Genomic DNA, 16,920 nt, shown 5'->3' with positions numbered 1-16,920 from the left:
ACTTGCCAAAGATTAAAACTAGACCTATATCCCTCACCATGCATTAAACTAGAATTAAAATGGATTAAAGATCTAAATATTAAAATAGAAACGCTGAATTGCCTGGAGCAGAGGTTAGGTAGAACTCTTGAAGACATTGGTGTAGGAAAAGATTTTATGAACAAAACCTCAGTTGCCTGTGAACTAGCACAAACAATCAACAAGTGGGGTCTCTTCTTATTAAAAAGCTTCTGCACAGCAAGAGAAACCACCAACAGTGTGAAGAGACAGCCCACAGTGTGGGAAAAAATCTTCATCTGCTGTTCCTCAGACAAAGGCCTACTATCTTGAATCTATAAAGAAATTTTAAAAATCAGACCTTCCAAATTTAAAGACCCAGTCCAAAAATGGGCATCTGAAATGAACAGGCATTTCTCAGACAAAGAAGTAGAAATAGCAAATAAACATATGAAAAAGTGTTCAACGTCACTGGTCATTCGAGAGAATGCAAATGAAAACAACACTGAGATTCCACCTCACCCCAGAAAGAATGGCTGCTATCATGAAATCAACCAGTAACAAATGCTGGTGGGGCTGTGGGGAAAGAGGAACCCTGCTCCACTGCTGGTGGGAGTGTAGACTGGTGCAACCACTGTAGAAATCAGTATGGGGATACCTCAAAGAACTAGGACTGGAAGTCCCATTTGACTCAGCTATTCCCCTGCTGTGTAGCTTCCCCAAAGAATGAAAAGAATCATACCACAATGATATATGTGCGCCCATGTTCATAGCAGTACAATTTGTAATAGCTAAAACTTGGAAGCAGCCCAAATGCCCATCACCTAGAGACTGGATCAAGAAAATATGGGTTTTTAAAAATAAAATGGAGTACTACTCAGCCATAAAAAATGAGAAATTAGAGACATTTATAGCTAAATGGATGCACATTGAGGCAATACTCTTAAGTGAAATAAATAGGACACACATGTGTAAATACTGAATAGTTTCTCTAGTGTGAGAAACTGAAAGTGTGAATAAGGACTAAAAAGTATAATAGCTAATGTGAAATGGGAAGAAAAGGGGCAAAGGGGAAGGGGAAGTGGGAGGGGTAGGGGAAAGGAAAGCAGGGAATATAATTAATATGAGAAAATGAAAAAATGGAAACAAAGTCTTTGTAATAGAGAAGGATGGAGGGGTTGAAGGGAGGGCAGGGGAAGGGGGAAAATAAGAACCAAGAGAGATTATGTAAAAATGCAGATTTTCAATGATGAATGTCATTATATTGTATACTTAAAATGTACCAATAAAATAAAAAAATTTTTAAAAAAGCATAAATAGCACATTTTCTGTTTGTGGTCTGAGCTAGCATGCTAGTTACTAATTTCTAATAATATGCATTAATATAAACTCAAAAATCACTATGGTGAAGAACTGGATTTTCAGTTTTAATTTCTGTCTAATATATAAATGACCAAAAAATCTTGCTTCTATGATGGTTCTATAAAAAAGTTCTATAAAAAGGCAAGAAATTAAGTCTAAATATAACATGATCATGCCTAATAATATTTCTTCGAAATCAAACTGTGGCTATAAATATTAGTCATTCAGTTGTATATGGAAAAAAATGTTATCCTTGAATCAGTAGAAATTAAATTAACCTCTGGGCTACATTTTCAAAAACAAAAAGTACATATTTCACATGATATACTCCATTTTAGTAGAGAACATTTACAGAGACATGTAAGTAAAGGTCTTTTTAAGGGAAAAAGTTTATGTTTTAAAGTCCCTTTGGAAGAAGATTTGATAGTTAAGATCTCAGTGTCACCTGTTTTATCTCAGGAAGATTTTCTTCAGTATCCTTTTAAAATGCAGAATCATACTGCAGTATTTTTGACCCATTTTATCCAGTGAATGAAAAGGTTGTCCTTACTTTTAGTTCAATTTAACAGAATAGCAGAATCTCAGACCTGTAAGAGACTTCAGAAGCAAACAAAAATCTCCCTTTTCACCACACACCTAAACAGAAAAAGAAACATTGCAGGTGTTAAGATTTTCCAAATTCCCTGTCCTTGGAGCTCTTTTCTGTCCTGTTTGCAGCTAGAAAAGCTTGGAACTCACCCTCTTCCCAGTGCCAGCCACTCCTGGGAGATGTAGTGTCTGGATAGTCAGTATGCTAACTTGCTCTGTCAGCAGACTGGGCTCTGTTCTAGCAATCTCACTTCAAACAAGTGGCCAAGACCAGGTCCTGGCCTCGCACCTCATTCCAGTTATTAGATCTGTGTCCCTGGACCCTTGCGACTGAGTCAAATCCTGCTGCCTGAGTCCCTCTAGAGCTTTGCTTTCCCCTGGGAGTTGAGAGCTCCATCCTCAGACCCAGCTATCACATTTGGAAATCCACATACTACCTTCCATGTCTTTTTTCTTCATGCAATGTGGAGCATCTGTGATTAACTGCTATTCTGGATTTAATTCTTGTTGCCTATACCCATTTTCTTTGCATGTCTTGTTCTACCTACAGAGCTATGCTTAAGGAATCTGGCCTCTTTTTAAAAAGCACCTATACCATGTCAAAGGACAGATTTAATTTTAATTGCAAGAGTAAACTCTTCTGAGGCTGCTGTGTGTCAGATGAGATAATAATGGTATTAGTTTCCTAGGGTCACACATACTATGGAACTTTGTCAACAGCAGTTTATTTCCACACAGTCCTGGAGGCTGAAAGTCCTGGGTCAAGGTGTTGGTAGGATTGGTTCTTTCTGAGAGGCGTGTAGGAAGAGTCTGTTTCAAGACTCTCTTGCTGGTTATAGATGACTTTTTTTCCTTGTCTTCCTATGCTCTTTCCTCAGTGCACGTCTGTGACATATTTCCTCTTCTTAGGATACTGGTCATAGTGGATTAGAACCTTCCCTGATGACCTCATTTCAATTATATTACCTCTTTAAAGACCCTGTCTCCAAATAAACTTACATTCCAAGGGAATATGGGTGAGAAGTGAGGACCTCAATAAATGGCTTTAGAGAGAGACACAATTTAATTCATAAAAAGATATGCACATAAGAAGGAACTAAGAAGGCCTGTGCATGTTTGTATATGTTCCTGACAAATACTGATATTTAGTATTTATCTCAATCTTTGCTTATCTCTGAAATACATACAATCATGAAGAGTCTTAGAGATGAAGATTTATGATGAATCTTATGATGAAGATTTGGTATCTACGATCACAAGGACACAGTTTTAAGCACAGCTGAAACTAAATATCTCAGATGTGTTACTTAACTTTTTGAGGCCTCAAGTTCCATCATTTAAAAAACTTGGAATAGTAATTTTACATACTGTAGGCAGAAGTTGTATGGATACTGTGCGTATGTCTGTGGGTACCTTGCACCTAATGCACAGAAAGAGCTATGTATTATTTCTATGGCACCAAGTAGGATACATAAAAAGCACATGTCACAGGAACTATGAGAGAAGCCTGGATGCCAGGCTGTTGTGTTGGACCTAGGGTAGGATGTGGTCACAGAGATAGTAGCCTTGGACAATGAGAGATAGTGAAGACACGTCCTGTGCCAGGACCAGGAAGGGTCCAGGGTGGTGGAAGGAAAGGAGCCCTGGGCCTGTGAGTCAAAGCACAAGGTTTGAATCCTGGTTCTGTCAAGAACTGGATTACCCTAGGCACCAGAATGAAATGGTTGCCTTAGATCTGCGATCCTCATGTTTGGATACACTTTAAAATCCTCTGGGGTGGTTTTAAAAATTAACTGTTGTGGGTAGCACCAGAACTAATTCTGATGTGATCAATGTGGAGCGATGCCCCAGTTTATTTTAAAGGATAGCTGAATTGAGCACTATACGACTAGCTCAAGGCACATTATGGTCACTTGAGCAGCTTTGAAACATAAAAATGTTCAGGCCCCAAGACCAGAGATTCTGATTAAATTACTCTGGTTTGGAGTCTCAGTGTTATTATTTTTAGGATTTCTGCCACTAATTCCAATCTCCACAGGACTTTTCCAAATCTCAAAGATGTCCCCTCATAAATTATGGAGTACTGGTTCTCCTGTGTGGGTTTTTATTTTGTACCATAAGTTTCCAATGAAAAAGTTGCATGTTATTTGGGACAATGATTGACTGGAAAAAAAGACACAATATGACCCAACTTATGTTGAGGGGATAAAATAAAGCTTTGCTGTATCCAGGTGTCTTTTTGAACTCCAACCAAGGAACTCTGAATTCATTTTTATGATGGACTAGCAGGTGTGAATTCTTCCCAGTATAGCCATGTAGTACTTGAGAGTTAGCAAATGAGGAAGGGCTTGAGGGACAGAAGAGTGAATCTTTAACAGAAGCAAAATGTTCTCCCCACTTTGGCGTAACGAATGTGAAAGTACATCCCAGAGTCTTTGGGATTATACAGTGTAGCAGTTGTTACTATCCTAACACTTTACCATTCCACTCAGTTTGATGGTAAAACTATACTTTGCCTCATAATTTCATACAGAATGAAACCCAAAAACTTCATTCTTTAAACTTCAAACTGTAGCCCAAACCTGTATCTGGAGACTTACCTTCTGTAGAACTCTACTCTATCTGATTAGTATTTATTCCATCTTTCACACTTTTTGACACATATTTTCATCTCCATTATTTGACAGTGTTTTGCCTTTTAAATACTTTCTGTCTCTAATCATGATTTAAATTTCACTGAGTTTTCCATTGTTCTCTTGAATCATCTCATTTTATTTTTAATATTATTATTTTATACACTTTTGGCTTTTAAAAGTATATATATATTTATGATTAAAATGAATAATTGATAATTTGAAATAAGAAAAGATACACTTTTGGCTTTTACTGGGGAACCTCATTATAAACTTACGTGTAGAAGTCATGTTTCTACATTTATAGTCTGTTTTATACTTACTCTTATTACTTTTTTTTTTGGTACCGGGGATCGAACTCGGGACCTTGTGCTTGCAAGGCACGCACCAGAACCACTGAGCTAAATCCCCAGCCCTGTTTTATACTTACTAAAGTGACAGTTTATAGTTAATATATGTAGAAGTATTGTTGATGGGTCAAGTTGCGCATCATTGAATATTTTTTAATTTGTAGAAGTAAAAAAAGGCAATAAAATAATGTATTTGAGTAGGGAGAAAAGATGTTTACAAAAGTAATAGTGAAGGCAATTGAGTTTGAGAAGGGCCAGTTTTTTTCATGTCCTCTGATTTTGGGTGTTTCTTAAATTTATTAATTAAATGGTCATGCATTTGGAAAAAGTACTTCAATACTTGGGTCAAAAAGTACATCTTCATTGAGTGACAAAAACTGTTTATGTTTTTTTTTCAGCCCAGTTTCAGGTTCATAGTTGTTTGTTTAATCATTTTAGTAATTTGGGCATTAATTCTTTGAACTAAAAAGAGGGATCTATAATATTCCTGCTACTAGACATTAACTTGTACATTTTAAAATAAATTTTATTTTATTTTATCTAATTTCCCCCCTCCACCCTCTTCCCTTCCCTTTGTACAAAAGTTTTGCTTCCATTTTTTCCTTCTATTTTCACTTTTTTTCTTGTCCCTTCCTCTTCCCCTCCCTCTTCCCTTGTTTCCCTTCCCATTTGAACACTTTCTTCGCGTTTCCCAACATCCATTATACATTTCAGTCCTTATTTCCATTTTTGGGTACTCACACCAGAGAAACAATGTGGTATTTAAACATGTGTGTCCAATTTATTTCACTTAAGGGTATGGTCTCAGGGTCCATCCATTTAGCTGTAAATGTCTGAAATCCATCCTTCTTTATGGCAGAGTAGTATTCCATTGTATTATAAAACCACATTTTCTTTGTCCACTCATTAGTTGATGGGCATTTGGGCTGTTTCCAAGATTTAGCTATTACAAACTGCTGCTATAAACGTGGGTGTGCATATATCGCTGTGGTATGATGCTTTCAATTCTTTCAGGAAGATACCAAGAAGAGTTACAGTTGGGTTAAGTGGAACCTCTAGTTTTAGTTTTTTGAGAAATCTCCACACTGATTTCCACAGTGGTTTCACCAGTCTACACTATTTTCTAGAATATATAAAGAACTCAAAAAAATCAGAATCCCCCCCCAATTTAAAGACCCAATGCAAAAATGGGCATTTGAAATAAAAAGACACTTCTCAGATGAAGAATTAGAAATGGCAAATAAAGATATGAAAAAGTGTTCAACATCACTGGTCATTCAAGAAATGGGAATTTGGCTGCTATCAAGAAAGCAACCAATAACAAATGCTAGAGGGGCTGTGGGGAAAAAGAAACCCTTTGCTACTGTTGGTAGGAATGTAGACTGGTGCAACTTGTACATTTTTTTTTCTTGATATGGGAGATCTAACTCAGGACCTTGTGTTTGCAAGACATTTTTAATGAAAGAAAAAAAAGTTATCCATAGGAAAAATTACAGCATGAGTTATGGGAGGGAAAGTCCCTTAGACTTACAAAAGAGATAAAGCATCATTAGTAACATCATCAGTAACAGTGAGAAACAAAACAGTTTAGAGAGAACTGATTGATAGCTCAGTGATCAGAAAGGAAGGAAGTTGAATATGTTTTATTGGCATAATGCACCCAAAGAATAGGAACTCTACATTAGGTTTACAGGCTACTGAGAAGATTGTGTCTTTGAGAAACTATGAATTAGGCTAAAGAAGAAAGACCCTTGGCAAGCCCTGAGTTAAATTAAGCATCAGAGACCTTGTATTTCTCAGTGAATTGGGGAATTGAAATAGTAATGGGAATTAGTCAAATTTCAGCAAGCCTGATGCTTGGAATCAAAACCATGAAAGAACTGTTATGAAGTCCAAATAAATGAACTGTCAGACTTATTTAATGGCTAAAATCCTTAACACTTAACTGAATTATTTGTGTTTAGTTCATAATATACGATTGGATCTCAAAGAGTACAGTGGCAGAGTAAACACTTTATGACAGATAGGGGTCAGTGTTACTTATTTTTAACTATTTCCAATATGAAATTGGAAACGAGATTAAGGACGCTGATTAAAGCAGTTCTGCATAGCTGTTAAAGTTCTATCATATATTCTTTTATTTAGTGACATAAAATATGTCTGCGACATTTGGCAGCATTACTAATTCTATGTATAATGTATGCTGTATTTTTAAAGAATGTTTATAATGTGTAGAGAGAACTGATAGGATTTGCATAAAAGTGTTCAGCAGGCTAATATTTGGATGGTAAGTAACATATATTCTTTGTGTTTTCTTTTTTCTATTTTTTTCTTTCTTTAAAAATGAAAGAAGCTCAAATATATAGAAGTAAAATGTCTAATCGTATCTGATACAATGTGCTCATCAAAAGTTGATAAAGGTGCCTGTCTCGCAAGTGCAAGGTCCCAAGTTTGATCCCCGGTACCAAAAAAAAAATGTTGATAAAGATAAATTTGCATTATGGGGAATTCTGTATAATTACTAGAGTGAGAATGAATTATTTTTCAAAGAATTGCATCCCCAGAAAACACTGACTAATGAGGTAAGTCATTATTTAATCACTTCCCATATTTATAGGTGACCCTGTAGGTCCTGTGCAGCAAGGAGCTGCTCTAAGAAAGCCATCTTCAAGGGGGCCGGGGATTTAGTTCAGTGGTTCTGCCACCTGACTTGCAACTGCAAGGACCTGAGTTCGATCCCTGGTACCAAAAAAAAAAAAAAGAAAGAAAGCTGTCTTCCAGGTTTGCAGATACATGAGCCTTTCCAGAAAGAGGGATTATTTTTCAGCCTTCGTTTTGGCAAGATTAACCAGCTTCTCTTAAGTACTGTCACTTCCAGGAAGAAATTATGTGGGATTCATTTTAATTCATATTCATCTCTAGTCAATCACGTTTTTCCATCTCTAACATATAGCATATGGTGATGGTTTGAGAAACAGAGTGCTTGACCTGGGGAACGCAGTATCATTAGCATTTCCACCGGTGCCCTTGGGGACTCTGCACTTCCATGCTCCAGAACACAGGTCTCCCAGGAGCTTGTGGGAGTAGATGTGCAGGGGTAGTGTGGCCATGGACATCACCACGTTGCCTTGCAGGGGCAAAGACCTCCACCACTCAGAGCCTGACTTGGAGAAGACTGTTGGCTCCACAATCGGAGACAGAACGAGCCATGGCCCCTGAATATCTCTGCATCTGGGTCATTCAGAAGCCCCCACAACAAAGGGATGAATTCTGGGCTCTCACTTTTATATTTTAAGCCTTTCAATTTGATGCTCGCATTGTATGGGGACATCCATGTCTCCCAAATATTGCAACATGACTTTCATAAGCATCTGATTTAAATTAACCAAGAATTCATGGCCACATCTATGGCAGCAGCATCAAGCAGCTTGACATCCCCATCCAGTACTTTATAAAACTCTCCTTTGTTTGACCAGTGATTTTGAAAAGCTTCAAAGTTTCATCTCCCACACTAATGGCTTTCACACCTTGCTCCTGAGACACCCCAGGAGGGTGCAGGCAGCTGCTCACATTTCTGTGCAGTGCTCTGTCCAGTGTCGGCTGCAGTTTGCCTTTGCTCAGCTGCTATAGCAGAGCCATCTTGTTCTTCTTTTCCACATAGATAGCCTGCATGGTTTTCAGGCAGGCATTGCACTTTCACCATCCACTTTCAGCTCTTTCCTTTCCAGATATTTTTTTCCCTACAGTCTTTAGTTTCTAGAAGGTTTCCATTACATCTTCATTTAGTATTCTGCATAAGAAGTCTCATATTCAGATCACTTGTGTTGACAACCAATCCAGGTCCTTCTTGCTCCCTGTAACAAAGTTTTTAGTTCCATGGCCAGTAGGCCTCCTCAGAGCCTCCTGTTACTGGTGTAGCCAAGGTGGGTTGGCTGAGTGTGCCTGCTTGGAGGTTCACACTCTATCACACACACCAGAAAGCAGAAATGCAGCCACCTTAAGGCTGTATGGAGAGCCGTAAGGTTCAAACTTCATAGGGTTTGCACAGAAACACAGAAAATCTACAGAAAAATGTGAAGAAATGGTGCTCAGAGAGCCAATATTTTGGTTTTGTCAGTTGGACTCCTTTTTCTTTTCTTTTTTTTTTCTTCTTGGTACTGGGGATTGAACTAGGGTCCTTGCACTTATAAGGCAGGCTGTGGAACCACTGAGCTAAATCCCCAGCCCTGGACTCTTTGCACAAAATGAAGTAATGATAAAGCATTTGTGCCTGTCTTTAATCTAAAATGCTCAACTACCATTCATCCTTTAAAAACTTTATCACCATGAAAAGCACTCAATTTCAAATTGTGCTACTTTGCTGGGTTTCTTATAGAAAACATTTAGGAGAATCAAAGGTTTACTGTGGAGTCACATACCTGGTAGTGAGTTGGGTTTATGAAGTAAATACAGTAAGTAATGACTTACCATTTTCCTTTTTCTTGATCTTCTTTAGTAGTATTTGTCTTCTCTTAATCTCCTACAAATGTCCTTCCTGGTCCATATCCTATCACCATTGGATATTTTTATACATTTTCTTCTTTAGATTCACTTTCTCCTGTGTTTCTGTCAGGATGTGAAAATTCAGGGTCTCCTTAGCTTCAAAGACAGTGCCATTTGAGGCAAATTGTACTGACCAAATCTTTGAAGATTTCTTTCAAGTATGCTTCTAACACATTGTCAAACAACAAAAAAATTTATGGTTTGCTTGTATTCATGTATATTGTGAATGACTTAATAGTACAACTGGAAAACAGTTTATCTACCTGTTAGTTCATTTGCATTTCGGAATGATTTGAGATCTAGAACCCTTTGATAGCATTAAATACTTAGAATATTGTACCTTTTCAAATTTTTCCAGACTAGGTATTTCATAGCTCCCTGGTCCAAAGAACCCTTTAAATCCTGGTGAAAGATGTGACAGGTAAGCTGGATTGTGAATTTGATTGGCGTGGGAACCACCTAGAGATTAATGAAACATACTTCTGTGTGTGTCTGGGTGAGTCATGAAGTTATGACCTTGGGGTTCATATCTGTTCCCGGTCCCTTCCTGTCTAGCACTGTTTCCCTGATCAGCTTGCTGGTCAGGATGAACTAAGCAGCTTTGCTCCACCATGCTCCTCTGCCATGGAATCAGCCGACCTCTGAAACCACGAGCCAAAATAAGCCTCTTCCTTTAAGTTGTGAGTCTCAGGTATTTTATACCAGCAATAGGAAAACTGACTAATACAAAAAATTGGTAGCAAAGAAGTGGGCTACCTGACCACGTGGTTCAGGAGTTTTCAGAATTGATTTGTGGGTGGAAGGGTTTGGATATACAGGCTAGAGAAAGCCTTGAATGTTGTAAGCAGAACTTGATGAGTAATTCTGGTCAGAGTTCAGAAGACCAGAATGTTTATAGGAATGTGGATAGTAAAGCCCAGGCTCAGCAAGTTTCACCTGCGAATAAAGACTGTTGGGAATTGAGGCCATGTGTGTTACACTCTCATAAAAATTTTTGTCTGTGTTTTACCCGTGTCCTAAGACTATGTGGAAAGCTCAGTTTAGTTAGGATGATGGATCTGATGGAGGAAGTTTCAAGGCAGCCCAGGTTGTGGCATAGGTACTGCTAGCCGCTTTTAGCCACATGTGCAGTGAAAACTGTGAGTAAAAAGCAGAATGGAAAGATTTGGAAACTTAAATATTGGACAGAAAACAAGTGCAGGTAAAGTTGAGTCCACAGGTGGTGTGGTTGCTAAAGAGATAAAAAAGAAACCAAGTACTTTGAACCAAGATTTTTTTAAAAAACCATACCTTGGAGCATCTCAGGGATCAGCAAGATTTCACTGACCACAGGCTAAGGGATTAAAAAAGTGTGACACTGTCAATATGAGAAGAGAGCTCCTGGGCCCTGAAAGTGCCACCTAGGGAGCGATTCTCTGGGGTTCATTTCACCATAGTCAGTCATCGAGGCACTCAGAAGCTGCTGGAGCCATGATCAAAGGAGGCCCAGAAACAGCTCTAGCTGGTGACGGACTTTAGCATTATCCTTGTGATGCTGAGTGTTCAGTAGTACAGAATGCAGGAGTTGTGGGGTCATAGAAGCTTCCACTCAGATTTCAAAGGAAGGGCTGTGAGGTTAGGAAATGTGCTGCTGAGAGATTAGTGTGGAAAGCTGTGGGAATGAACCCAAAGGTACAGTAGAAAACAGATAATTGGAGATAGCATACCAAGAAAATGAAATATCTCCTAAGGAAATCCACAGGTAGTGAGGAGAGCCAGCCCCAGAAAAAGGGTGTGTAGGCTACAGTCAGTAAGGCCATAAGCATGGGGGTGTTCAAGCCCCCTGGCATTCACAGCTTAACCATTACATGCCCAAGATGCTGGCTATGGAGCTACAGGTTTTAGTGTTTGCCCTGGTGGGTTTCATTTATTGCTTTGTTTCAATTTTCTTCTATCCCTCTATTTCTGCATTTTGGAATAGGAAAGTTTATCTTATGCCTTGAACCTTAGGATTATGTAACTTACTTTTCCAGTGTTGTAGGAGCTGAAAGCTAACAGCTCACTCAGTGTCTCAGAAGAGACTTTGGACTTGAACTTTTGAGTAATACTAGAACTGTTGAGATTTTAGGGGAATAAATTAGTACGTTTTTGGTTGTATGTGGAATGTTTATATCATGTTAGGCAGAATTATAACTATGTTTATTTGGAGATTAAGTATATTTAAAAAGCTGTGTTTGGCTGTCAAATTGACAAGGGGTGGAATGGGACAGTGAAGCTGGTTGTCAGGTAGATTGGTTTAGGAGCTGCTTAGGGGATTAGTAAAGCACATTTCTAGGTGTTTCTGGGTAGGTCATGGAGCTGTGGCCTTGGGACCTATTTCTTGTCCCTGGCCCCTTCCTCTCTGGTGCTGTTTTTTGGACACCATAAACTAAGCAGCTTTGCTCCACTGTACCTTATGTTTCTGCCTTGGAGCCACCAGACTATGGACTGAACCCTCTGAAACAATGAGCCAAAATAAACCTGTTTTTGTTCAAGTTGTGGCTGTTCAGGTATTTTGTACCAGCAATGGAAAAAGTGACTAATACAGAAAAGTTGGAGCCTTATGACTCTGGAAACTGTAAATATGAAAGAAATTCTCAATATTGGAAAAATTCAACTAAATGTATTAAGTCCAAAAATCCTATATTTCATTCATTCTTATATCTTCACAGCTATTCTTGCCTTTTTTCTTGCTATTGTTTTTCTACAAAATTGTATTTTGAACATTGATTTGTTCTGTGTCTAGATATATAAGATCAGAATTGCCTGTGATATGTTGCTTAGACTTTCTTTTTTTGTTGTTTTAAATATATTCATTTAATGGTAGCTTAGAATCTTTCAAGACAGTTGCCTCTGTGACTATGTAGAGTTGGATAAATGGAGACCTTGATACAGAAGTAGATCTCTGTGAGTTGGTAGGGAGATAACTGAGCTGGTGTTTGGGGGCAGCAGAATCACAGCTATCCTAATGAAACTACTGGACATAGAGTAGTGCCTACTATCTAGAAATTACCCAAAAGAAGCAGCAGGGTCCTGAATATCAAGTGTAAGTCTGTAAAATGGAATCCAATACTTAGCTCCCTTACTTGTTACTTAGGATATCTTAACTAATCAGAGTAAATGTTATTAATAATTCTAGCATTTCTCTACCTCATATTAATGCAAAACAATAATATAGATTTTATGCTTAATAAGCTTGCCCAATGCTAACTTTGGTTTTAAATGTTTTTAGGACAGAGCTTCCCACCACTTTTGGTGGTAAGGTGGATTGTCATTATTCGAGAAAGGAGTAGAATACACAACATATCTTAAATACATTTGATTAGGGGTCCTTCCATTTTACCCTATCCACTAAAATCTCCATAAACCATTATTCTGAGGTACAGACATGGCAGAGTTATGTACACTAGAGTCTCAATAAGAGGTCTTAGTTGCACAGTATATGTTGTATATGTTGTAGATTATGATTATGAGCTATCAAGAACACAGCCCTGTATTGGATACTAAGTAAAAATTACTCCTTAAATTTAAGAAAGTGGTTATCTAAAGCATCTTCACTTAAGTTAAAATGTTTGTGTTGAATTTACATTCTGGTTTGTGCTACTTGTCACTTGTCAGCTTGTATTGATCAGCTTTTCCATTGCTGGTGCAAAATACTTGATAATCAGAGTTGAAAAGAGGAGAGGTTTGTTTTAGCTCACAGTTTCAGAGGGTCCAATCTAAGGCCCGCTGGGTCTAAAGCAGAGAGACCGTTATGAAAGGGCTTGGTGGAGCAAAGCTGCTCTGCTGAAGGTACCCAGGAAGCAGAACACAGGAGAGCAGTACCCTCAAAGGTACATTCCAGTGATCGACCTCCTCCAACATGGCCCCACCTCCTAAGAGCACACTCAGCTGTGAACATCAGTGAATTAATCTACAGACGAGCACAGCACCCTTATGATTCAGTAATCTCTCCAGCAGTCTCTTGATCCAATCTGGCTGACATTAGGATTAACTGCCACACAGTTGAGCCCCAGTTTCCTCATCTGTATTATGGAAGTAACATTTAAAATTTCAAGGCACAGACTTTGTCCAGATATTTCTTCCTTTTATTCCAGTGCTTTGAAAGATACTATGAATGCATGTACATAAGGATACTTGAAAAGAATCATAGACTAATGCTAAATTTGAAAAGAATAAGAAGAGAATGTCCAATGTGCAACTGTTTTGGCAGGCCTGTAAGGAAGTGTAAAACAATGAGAAGTTCATATGAATTGGTTTTAATTAATAAAAATATCTTAGAGATCATATCTTGGGCTTGAACTTGTTTTTATGCCATAATCTTTCATAAATGTTAATTTCTCCTACAGGTTATAAAGATTAATAATCTAGATATTACTAAGAGGATCTGGAGTTTACACATACACAGAGGAAAAGATAGTACATTTACCCTCTTTGCTTGGAGTTTGACCTACTGTAACTTAAGTGCCTGTACGTTAATACAGCAGGACTCAGAACAGAGCCGGTCAATACAGTAGCAATGTATTATCATCATCTTAACATTTTTCATTTTGTAGCCCGATGAAGAATCCCATTCTAGATTTACATTCCTGAGAGTATATTATCTGGATACCCTCATTATTTAAAGTTGCTTGGCATGCTTGTTTACATAGAAGTAACTTTTTAAAACTATATGATTGTGATCCACAGAGCACATAGAGAACATAAGTGAGCCAACTATAGATGAGTAGAGATGTTTTTCAACTTTTAAAGGTGTTTAGGAAAAAAAGTACTTCAGAAGAGCTGGAAAATACGTACATAGATTTAAGTGCTTCAGTACTGCTAGCTGCTTTCCTTAGTATGTTGGTGGTATAGGGAACCTAGATATCACCACAGCATTGATAGTTACTGCAAAATGTGCATGGCAGATTTGTGATTTGGAAATCTGATTTGTTTTGCATATGGAATTCCTAGGACTATGAGGAAAAAGAATTTCTAAGGGATATGTGACTGTTATTTCAACATTAAATGCACTGGCATCGATTGTATTTTATATGTACTTTCTGGCTGTCATATTAGAACTAAAATTTAATTTGAAAATAAAAGTTGCCTAAGTAGAAGCCTTAGGTAATTCCCTAGGAGTTCAGTTTCTAGTATACGATGAGCTTGGAATAGACTTCATGTTTCTGTGAGTGGCTGATCCTCTTGTTACCTGTCCCCGTCTTGTTTTTTTCTCAGGTTTGTTTTGAAGCACATGAATATAACTTATGAAGTATGAGATGCATTCCAGTGAATTTTTACAATTTACAACATTTTCTGTATTAAAATCCCCAAAATAGTAGTTACCTGCCGAAAAATAATTAAATTAAAATTACTTTTACTGAAAAGATCACAGTTAGGATAGAGAAGAATATAAAATATGTTTTTCCATAAAGTAGGCTGTGCGTACCATCTACCAGAAGGAGCAGATTTTCATATCGTGGAAATGTTACCTATGTCATTTATCACAAGCAAGACTCTCATGGGAATATATCAAAAGTGCTAACTCCTGACAGGAGAACACAGGAAGCAATAGCAAGAAGGAAACTAGGTTTAAAAAGTTATGCACTAGAGAAAAATTCTTTGTAAAAATATATAATGGAATACAGCCCGATTTTACATGTCTCTTCAGAAATACACAGAAAAGAGTTTTCGTTCACAAATCAAATACATAAAAAGTGCCACCATTTAATCAGTTTTAATAGCATTTAACAAAAGCAAAAGAATTGTTTTTACAGAAATCACTCCATGGGCTAAAGGCCATTTTATTGTCATAAGAATCCTTTATTTAGCCCTCTCCACAAATAAGCTCGCAGCGGGAGAAAGGACACTGGTTAGGAGTAATTTGGGCAATAGACAAACAGAAGGAATGGCTAGGAGCGTAGTGTCATCTGGCAGGCAGCTTATTTCCTGAACCCTGTGGATCTGGTTAAAACCCAGCAGAGATGCCAATATGCTTCTCCTCAGTAAATGCTACCAGTCTTCACACCACCAGGCCCACTTGAGTCCTGCGCGTGGCATTTTACTCCAGCAGTCCTTGGGGTGGCTTCATGGTGCCTGCGGTGACCTGCGTCAGTCATGCAAGGAGCTTTTCTTATGCTCACATCAATGTTTTCTTTCACTTTCCATTTTCTGCTCCTCCTGTTGTTCAATGTTATGAGTAGAGTGATGAAGGAGACACTTCACCCTCTCCTTAGATAAGGTCTTGAGCTGCAGAGAGGGATTTACACACAACGCTGAAAGAGTCAGGCTGGATTCTTTCTGCAAGGTTGCTGTCATGTGTGCACCAAGGGTTCCTGTCTCTGCGGAAGGGTGGGAAGAAGTGAGGTCCATTGACTCGAAAGCAGGAACAATTGAGGCTGGCCGAGCAGGTGCTGGTAAGCCACAAATGAGTACTTTGTGTGTGGGGGGGTGGCAGTCCTGTTGCAGTTTTCTTTCCAGTTGTGCCCAAACCTGTACTTAACACTCCCTCTGAATCTGTTTTTCCAGCCTAAGTATCCCCCATTCTTTATGTCAAGTGTGGAGTTATTTTGTGCTGTTTTCTCAACAGCAAAATGTCTAGTTTCCAGTGTTATCTTTAATCTGTTTCTGTGAAATAAAAGTATGGGCTTTGCAATATAGATGATTAGTGATGCCTGTGATTTATATTCTTCTGTAATAGCCAAGTCAAGAAAGATTTAAAGATTAGAAAGTCAATGTTCTGTGAAAATAAGAAAAACAATAATGAATTGCTTAATTGTGCATGGGTTTTGTTTTGTAGTCAACATATTCCATGCTCTACTATCTCATGTCAATACAAGGAATGAGAAACACATGACAAAACAAATTGCAGTTGTCATTACTAGGAATCAATAAAAAATAGGACACTTTTTACCTTTTTCAAAAATAGGAGATCATGAAAGACCTGATACTTTTCACAAACACGGGCCTTGAGCTGGGCTGTAGTGTTGTGAGGTCAGTGGTATATGTGAAGCAAACTCAGAATTGCAACTGATTCTATGATTTATGTGTTCTTTCCCAAGGGAAGCCTGCTATAGTTTCACAGCTGAGTGTGAGGCTATGAACTGTATAGTTCACAGGGGTAATTGTGGCACAGGATACAGAGGGTTGTTTTAAATAAGAAATGTTTAAAACAAGTAATATTGGCAACATACATTTCTGAGTTGTTAAAATTGAAATAGAAGGATTTTTTTCTACTTGTATGTTGACAGTGACTTAAATGAATGACATTGGTCATTCTGGATGAGAAGTCATAGTATGTGGTGTCCAGAAATGAGTGAAAGGATATTGTAAAGTCAACAATAACTTCTTCTGATATTGATCCTTTGTTCTTATTCTTATTCTCAGCTTATTTGAAAAGCTGAGAATACCATTTCAGAGACCCTGCTTGGTTTATTAAAATTTTGTTAGAA

General features: G+C 38.0%; 1 protein-coding gene and 1 pseudogene across 1 annotated transcript in view; one reads left to right on the top strand and one right to left on the bottom strand.

Moving 5' to 3' along the window:
- Positions 1–16,920, top strand: part of LOC101706220 (regulating synaptic membrane exocytosis protein 1) — a 137,862-nt gene that overhangs the window by 7,468 nt on the left and 113,474 nt on the right.
- On the bottom strand, positions 7,873–15,588 carry LOC110345631 (heat shock factor 2-binding protein pseudogene; annotated as a pseudogene).

This window comes from Heterocephalus glaber, unplaced genomic scaffold (genome assembly GCF_053883595.1).
Source record: "Heterocephalus glaber isolate CG9 unplaced genomic scaffold, H.glaber_assembly_v1.0 deba00000594, whole genome shotgun sequence".
Lineage (NCBI taxonomy): Eukaryota > Metazoa > Chordata > Mammalia > Rodentia > Bathyergidae > Heterocephalus > Heterocephalus glaber.
This window is presented reverse-complemented; position numbering and strand designations above follow the sequence as displayed.